At 53.8% G+C, this 8866-nt stretch overlaps 1 pseudogene; it reads left to right on the forward strand.

Annotated features, from left to right (window-relative positions):
• Positions 1–2862: 2862 nt before the first annotated feature.
• Positions 2863–5155, forward strand: LOC125554778 (annotated as a pseudogene).
• The last annotated feature ends 3711 nt before the right edge of the window (positions 5156–8866 follow it).

Here is an 8866-nt window from a genome sequence, read left to right on the forward strand (position 1 = left end):
GCGCTAGCGGTCGAGCTGATGGGCTAGGCGAGGCGTACGTGACGCGGTGAGGCCAGCGGTCGCGAGTCCGTGACCATTTGGTCACCGGAAACATGTCGGCGATGAGCGCAGGCGGCGGCGCGCTCGGGCGCGTCGACGGCAGCTAGCTAGGGCGCGCGAGAGAGCAACCGGGGAGGAGTAGGAGGTAGAGGAGCTCACCGAGCGGCTAAGAAAAGCCTTAGATAGCTTAGTAGCATTAGTGAAGAAGACGAGCTCGCCGGGCTCGCTGCGGTGGCTCCCGGCTTACGCTCGTTGATGGGGACGAGGAAGAGGACGACGGCGGTGATGTGAGGCGGGCGCGGCGGGGACGAGTGGGACGCGCCCGGTCGGGTGAATAGAAAGAGGAGGGGGTGACCGGGGAGGAGTGGGCCGGCTCTAGTGGGCTAAAGCCCAGGGAACAGGGGGTGTTTTATTTTCTATTTTGCCTTTTTCTTTTCATTTGTTTCTGCTTTATTTGTTTTCTTTATTTTATGATCGGGTGAATAGGGAAAGGAGGGGGGTGACTAGGGAGGAGGAGTGGGCCGGCTCTAGTGGGCTAAAGCCCAGGGAACAAGGGGGTGTTTTATTTTTCTATTTTGCCTTTTCCCTTTTTCATTTGTTTCTTCTTTGTTTGTTTTCTTTATTTTATAGCCGTTAAACATTTTATAAAAATGTTGGCACGCCACCAATATTATTCAAAGATTATTTGCAACAACTTGAACATTTTAGTTTTCATGTTTGACAAAATTTAAATTTTGACTTTAAACTTTGTTTTGAATTTGAATTGTGACTTGGATTAAATGAGGATTAGCAACAGTAATGTGATGACATGGCACCATTAACTTGGGATTACTATAGCTTAATTATCCGGGCGTTACACGCAGGCACGGGGTCCCGAAGAATCAGGCAATGGTTTCCATTCCCGTGCATCAAGACCAAGACCACCAGGACGGCAGGACAAATGTCATCACCAAGCCCACCGCAACGTCACGACCGGAAGCTTTGCAGGCGAAGACCACCTTTCGTTAGGATAAGATGTACTACTTGTCTCCTTTCAAATTGGCCACTGCGGGATCCCTTCCCGCCTACGTTTTGGAGGAAGAGGACCGATGCCACTATAAGTATAGGCTAGCCACCACCATAGCGGGGATCTCTCTCTGACCCGATCCAAACCTCTCAACTCATTCCCTCACAAGAGCAGACCTCGCGAGGTTGTTCTTTCCTTGTACTAGTTCATCTCAGCCCCTCGTGAGGCAAATCCAGCCCAAAGCAGGAGTAGGGTCTTATACCGCTAGGTGGCCCGAACCTGGGTAAACTGCTGCGTCTACCTTCTTCCTCGTTCATCAAGCTAGGCCGTGGGGGCGACGAACTGGTTGGCTGGAGAGGTTGAGTTCTTCGCACACGCCCCAGAGTTTGAACCTTTCTTAGGTCTGCGGAGCCCTGAATCCGACAAATACCGAGGAGGAGGATTTGGGACAACACGGCAACAGAGGTTCCCTAGGGGTACCATCAAAGGTTCCCCCCGCCGCACAAAACAGTTGATCTTAATGACGAAATTTGCGCATTTCACACCCTTAATGACGAAATTTAAATCCGCTTCCATGAAGGAGATTCAGACCATTGTCAAAGAAGAGTTGGATACAAGATTTAAAGCCTCCACTTCCGCATCATCCTCATTTGCTCCAAAAAAACACATGATGTGGAGGGTCCAAGAGAAATTCTTAACCGCCCAAACCTACTACCACACCTCTCTAAAATGTCGCGGAGCCCCACTACACCTCCACAATCAACCCCACATCCACAAATTAATCGAGGTTGGGGTCAGTAGGACCCAATCTACCGCGATGTCTAAATTCACAAAGAGGGGACGGCAGCGTGCCTGCTCGGCTGCCTCGTGGGCAGTTGTCATGCTGCGCAAGGATGAGTCACCGTCGCCGCCACATGCAAGGTAGCGGAGGAGGCGGCCGCACGCACTGGCGATCGGGTTGGGAGCCTCCTCCATTTTCACTGGGCGCCACTGGCTCCTGGACCGACGAGGAGGTGATGGAAGCGTCGTCTCCTTGCCGCACCGGAATTTGCATGGCTGAGACGCCGACTGGAAGAACTGTCCGTCCGTGCTACGCGGCGGCAACAGGGACACCCGCTTGACCTTCTTCTTCACGTATCGTCCGATTTGGACGCCACCGAAGTGCTGCGCCGGCGGCAAGGGTGCCTCCTCCTTGATGCGGAGGTTGCGTGGCGGCGAGGGAGGCATCGGGCCGCGGTTGTGGCACGAGCGCTCGATCGAGAGGGCCATCTACGGCGAGAACTCCTCGTCCATGCGTGTGGCCTTGATGAGGGGCGGCTGCTATTGCTTGTCGTCGGTTGAGGAGAGCACCACTTCCTACTTTGAGCCGACGAAGTGGTTGACACCGACGGGCCCAGAGAGCGTTGACGGCGGCGGCGCTACGATCCATACGACCTCGAGGATCCACCTGCGGACGTCGTGAACCATAGGGAGCTGCTATCGGACTTGCCCATCACTACGGAGTGGAGTGCAGAGGAGAGAGGAGGACGAGATGAGAGACGACGGTGCGCATATTGAAGATATGATGTAGGGTTTGCCGGTGAGGCCGTCCTGTTTAAATAGCCTGATTGACCGGCGCCGCTTCAACATGCAACAACCGGAGTAGGCTCCTTGGTCTCCGCGTCAGAATTGAAATAGCGATTGGTCAGACCAACATTCATGCCGTCCACGTTTCCGTTGTGGAGCGGTAGACCGACATGAATGTGCGGAGACGCTTCTAGATCAGGACGTGCGGCACGGGTTTTGTGTGTATATATGAGTTATCGGATGCTTACATGATGGAGGTCCAGACGCCCACATATCTCCTCCAGGTTTGCCCTCGGGTTTGCCGGCATTTGGATAGTGTGGTCCAGGCGTTTAATGCACGACTTTACGAATTTCAACTCTCGGAATAGTAGGTGGTGCAATAATTCGCCATTTTGACGGTAACTAGAGGCAAGCATAGGGATAGTAATGGATACGAGTTTCCACTTGCCATGAGACGAGACGAGACCCAACAAGATAACAAGTGAATCGACCACGGTCCATGGACGATGGCCTCAATTGGCAGCAACGCCAGACCCAAACAGTGACACAGCCCCCTTCCCACTACTGCTTGCTCGGTTGCTCGTAGCAACGGTTTACACATCCCCATCGCTCACTCACGAACACAAAACAAAGACACACCCTGCGCTCCCCGTCTCCACATGTCAAACAGAGCACGGCCGACACAGTCCAGATACCAAGAAACCAGGGCCGTCGCCGCGGCTATGATGCCACCCGCGGCCGTCGCCCTCGCGCTCCTTGTGGTCTCGACGCTGCAGCCCCGGGCGGCGGTGCAGGCGCAGGTGTCGGCCGCTCCGGCGGCGGCTCCGGCGCCCAGCTGGGGGGAACTGGACTGCACGGGCGCGCAGCTCAACCTGTCCTCCTGCCTGACGTACGTGGAGTCCGGGAGCGCGCTGACGCGGCCGGAGAAGGGCTGCTGCGGGGCGCTCTCCGGCGTCGTGGACGGCGAGGCCGCCTGCCTGTGCGGGCTCGTGGGCGGGTACGGGTCCTTCGGGGTCCGCGTTGACGCCGTGCGTGCGCTGGCGCTGCCCACCATCTGCCGCGTCGAAGCGCCGCCGCCCAGGCTCTGCGCCATGCTGGGCTTGCCCGGCGCGGAGCCGCCGGGCGGCGCCGTGCCCCCGGCGTCAGGTACGAAATGACAGTATATGCTCTGCAGCGTGCAATAAATGCTCCTTTTCAAATGCAGCCTTTTCGTTTCTTTGCAATGTTGTCCGTCCCAGTAGTGTAAACAGGAAACTGATGAATGCCAAAAGAATTTCTGATCCTCTCGTCTCGTGCGTAATTAGACATTACCATGTCAACTGCGACATTACAGTAGTAGATGTTCAGATCAATTCTCGAATTAGCTTCAATATGTCTGCTGTTTGCACAACTGTATCCTACATGTAAAATAGAGTACACTGTACATGTAAGTAATGTAGGAAACCCATACCAGAGTTATGAAAAATGAACAAAATACATGCCAAGTAATGCTATTATAACATCGACCAGACAGAGAGGCAGTCGAGTAGCGACTTGTTCAGTCGATAAAACAGTGCATGAACCAAATTGTCTCATGGAAGCAAACTGTTTTGTTCAAACCATGTTTCTGTATTTCACATACTCCTACGTACACATAGAAGATAGAACCTTCTTGTACTAACAAAGTGTGAACGCCCGGCAGGGTACGGCACGCCGGCGACGACGCCAGCAACGTCAGCCGCGAACGGCGGCCCCGCGACGCACGGGAGCCGAAGGCGTCCTCTCCTCCTCGTGCTCCTCCCGTACTGCGCCGCGCTCTTCACGCTGCTGCCGTAACTCCCAAGCGCGCACGCCGACGGAGGCAGCCCCCGTACCCGTGCCACATCGGTACAACTGTACATGTACACGCGTTACATCAAATCGATTCAAGTCCAGCATAGCATCGATCCGTGTACACCATCACCATCAGAGGCGGAGGACGAAAAAAAATTAAGGTGTGGCAAACTGTCAACTAGACAAAATTGATGCCCTCTAAAATAAATTGATGCAAAAACATAATAGCCAATTCAAACTACACTGCACAGAATCTTTTAATGATGTCTAGAGAAGACACATGCAGTGGCGGGGATAGGCCGTGGGGTTGCGATGAAGTTAGGGATGGATGGACAGGCGGCAGCGGCGGCGTTTTCGGGCACAAATCGCCGGCGGCGGAGGCGGGCAGTCATCAGCGTAGCAGACTCAAATCGGCGGGTCGGCCACGGCTACGACGCTGCTGCCGGCGGTGGGGTCAGGGATGGGCCGACAGGCGACGGCGACGCATTTCATGGCAAAAATCACCGGCGGGCGGGCTGGCAGAGGTGCAATGAAGACGGTTGGGCGGTTGACACACTGCTGTTCCTTTTACATCTCCTAGAGGTGTAGATGCAAATTTGCACCGCGAGGTGTTGTGGTTTGCATCTTCGGGAGACGGAAATGTATTATTATTATTTTTTGCATCTACACTATCTGTTGGAGAGGTATTTTTAGCCTCAGGGATGCAAAAGATAGTTATTTTGCATACATCTACGCAGTGGCGGAGCTTGGGCTGATTTTGTGGAGGGGCAAGAAATATGACTTTAGGCTGATTTTAACTAGGCATATGGGCTGAATACTAGGGGATATATGCTAGTTTTCTTATGGGCTGGGGGGGCAATGGCCCAGGTTGCTCTCCACTAAGCTCCGCCACTGCATCTACGTAGTGAGATGGGCATGTGCAGTAAAAGCGAGCTGGTTCGCGTACGTCTACGTAGTGAGATGTGTATGTGCTGGGCAACACATCAATTAAGCTGCCAGTTTGTGTGCTTTCGATCTACTTATGTGCTTCATCTAGCTTTGTTTGAATGAATCAATCTAGCATGGTCTAAAACTAACGAGCAGTATATGTTTGCATTTTTATGAAGAAAAGTATATGTTTATATATATATAAAGTTGGTGTCAAATCAAAGTGTGGCGGCTGCCACACCTTGCCCACTGGGCTCCTCCGCCAGTGATCACCATGCGCTGCCTCCTCGCATTGTGGAGTGGTGAGCAGTGGCTTTCGGCGCAGATCCCATCCACCATCCCCATTGGCTAGGCGGGCATGGGGTCGTTGATGGGGACGTCCGACCTGCACCGCGGCTACAAATGAGCAGCCGCTTCCCGCGGAGACGCATAAAAGAGATTACTCCGGCCGACGGGGCTGTGCTGTACTTCGCGCGCGGGCTACATGTGACCGGCTACCCCGCTCTTATTTGCTGGCTGGCTGCGGTGGAGTTAGTACGAGTTCCGGTGCCGTGCGACGTGCCATGCCGACTGCCGAATGCAAGACGACGCGCCATCGGTGTACGACTGTGCATTTCTTTTCTTTTTTTGGCCGTGCCTGGCAGGTGGATAATCGTTGTCCAGGTGAGGTGGCCTAATTTGGTCTTGGTCCTTAAAAAAAATGTACCCCAGCTTCTGCCTCTAGACGATGATAACAGTCATTTTATTATTTTTTCACAAAGACCTACAAAGCAACACGTCAGTACACCTGAAGGCCCCATCTCAGCAACACATGTTGTTACTCCTATCCCTCGATAAAGGGGTGCCGAATGTCCGAGCTTAATACCAAACAAATATCACACCAAACCCTAACATCTAAAGCTGGATGCCCCAGCCTAGCCACATACCGGGACTAGATCACACACCGGTCCGACGCACTCACAATGAGCACCACATGCGCACCCTGCAAAGCCCGGCACCACCGTCTTCCATTGATCCATCTTAAGAGCATAAACTGACGCATCGACCGTCTCAGGCCTTTCTACCATCGACGCCACCGCGAGCCAGACAGCGTCATCCTCCTGCGCGAGTCCATCCTCACACATCGGACGCCGAATCTGCACTGCGCCACGCCATCGAGATTTATCGCCATCAATGTGTAGGATGAAGCACCGCTCCACCAAAGATGCGGTCCACTGGTCCCTCAAGCCCATGCACACCTCCAAGAACGACGCCCCAAGGGGGAAACGACACAAGAACGCCACCGTCTTCCGATCTACAGATCTAGGGTTTCCCCTAGAGGTAGCGGATAGTGGCTTAGAACTTCTCCACGGCAATGCCTCCAAGAAGGGAACGACACCGAAGAGCGCCGCCATTGTCGGCCTTGGCATCTAGCCAAGAGCAGGTTTTCACCCAGATCTGTTTGAAGAACTCCATCCTTCTTCTTGTGCATGGATCACCGCCTTCTATGCAAGGGACCGGACCAAAAGGATCCAGCCACCGCCGTTTGACCGGCCGCAGCACCACCACGGTGCCAGAGCAGTCGGCTTCGTCAGGCCCACCGCGCCAGCCTGCCGCCGCGCACTAGATCCGCTGACCCACCTAAGCCCAACTAGGCCCGGCGAGATATGAGATTCCAGCCATCGCCAGAGGGGCGCCTCTGCCGCGGAAGGCCGCGCCGCCGCTATTGCCGCCGCCACATCCTCCACCGTGATCCCGCCGCACCGCGCCGATGAATCACCGTAGTGGCCATGTCGCCGCCACCAGAAGAAGACGCCACCGCGCGCGAGGGAGAAGATCCCGCCGTCGCCGTCACAGTCCACAGCCCAGGCTCCGCTGGCATGAACTCGGTGGCAGCGGGAAGGAGGGATCGAGAAGAGGAGGCCGAGGGTTGGCGGCGCGGTCTCCCCCGTGTCGCCTAGGGTTGGCAACGCGGGGGTCCAGGGTCGGGAAGAAGAGCTAGAATTGTCTTATTTGGTCTTGGTCCTACCTCGCTCCTTTCTTTCTTCAATTGCAAACACCCACATTTCACATCCAAAACAGCCTGCTTCCTGGTCAGAATGCCCAATGCTCATTTTGGTGGAAGGATTGCCTGAAGCTGCTGGACACCTACAAGTTACATTCTTCCTGTACTCCTGGTTCAGGCAAGTCAATCTTGTTTTTAAGGATAATTGGGCTGGGAATACACTGCATTCTCAATGGCCACAGCTGGCCTCCTTTGCCCTGAATCCTCACATGTCTCTACATCGGATCATCAATACTGAGGACACTTCGTCACTATTCCAGCTACCCTTTTTAGTGGAAGCCTTTGAACAATATCAGGAGATGCTTGATGTCGGTGCAACAAACATGGGTGTTTGCTACCCTGACTTATGCAGAGACGAGTTGCAGCTCCTTCGGCAAATATCAAGTTTCGTACAACTAGACCAGAGAAGGTGCTCTTTGTGAGATCAAGGAGCGCATTAAGAAGATCCAAGCTTGGGACAAGGCACAAGATCCACAACATAAGCAACCAACTCCCGGCAAAAGAGAGCCGACAAGTCACTGCCCGGCAAGCCCCTCAGGCACGGACTTGCCGCTGAACGCTAGCGCTCCACCTCTTTGGCCAGCTGATCGCTGATCAGTGAGGTGTCTAGCCCGCAAGTGATTAGGTGGAGGCAAGCCATACGTGTCAGCTTGCTGGGAAGGAGGATTACCTTTTTTGACACCCGTCCTAATGGCGTGTCGTGCTAATAAGAGGTAGGTGGGTAAGCGGTGCATCACCCTTGTCGGGGTTCACCCTCCACACGACACCTAGAAGTGCATTTAATGCATTTTTGTCCCAACTAGCAGAGTTAGGTATGATAGATCTGCATCAGTCTAATCACCCTGTAATGACTGTTTTGCCACTTTGGTTACTCCTTGAGCAATAAAAGGAGGGCCAAGGCAACCTTTATAGGGGTTCGAACCTTGGCACTCACATGCATAGGTATCCGTGCAGCTGCCCTCTCCTAGCAACTTGACGGGGAGTAGTGCTCTGTTGATACGTCTCCGTCGTATCTACTTTTCCAAACACTTTTGCCCTTGTTTTGGAGTCTAACTTGCATGATTTGAATGGAACTAACCCGGACTGACGCTATTTTCAGCAGAATTGCCATGGTGTTATTTATGTGCAGAAACAAAAGTTCTCGGAATGACCTGAAACTTCACGGAGATTATTCTTGGAAATAATAATAAATACTGGCAAAAGATCAAGACCAGGGGGCCCACACCCTAGCCACGAGGGTGGGGGCGCGCCTACCCCCTGGGCGCGCCCCCTACCTCGTGGTCCCCCTGGAGCTCCTTAGAACTCAACTCCAACTCTATATATTCGTGTTCGGGGAGAAAAAAATCAGAGAGAAAGATTCATCACGTTTTACGATACGGAGCCGCCGCCAAGCCCTAAACTCTCTCGGGAGGGCTGATCTGGAGTCCGTCTGGGGCTCCGGAGAGGGAATCCGTCGCCATCGTCATCATCAA

The sequence above is a fragment of the Triticum urartu genome, chromosome 4 (genome assembly GCF_003073215.2).
Source record: "Triticum urartu cultivar G1812 chromosome 4, Tu2.1, whole genome shotgun sequence".
NCBI classification, from domain to species: domain Eukaryota; kingdom Viridiplantae; phylum Streptophyta; class Magnoliopsida; order Poales; family Poaceae; genus Triticum; species Triticum urartu.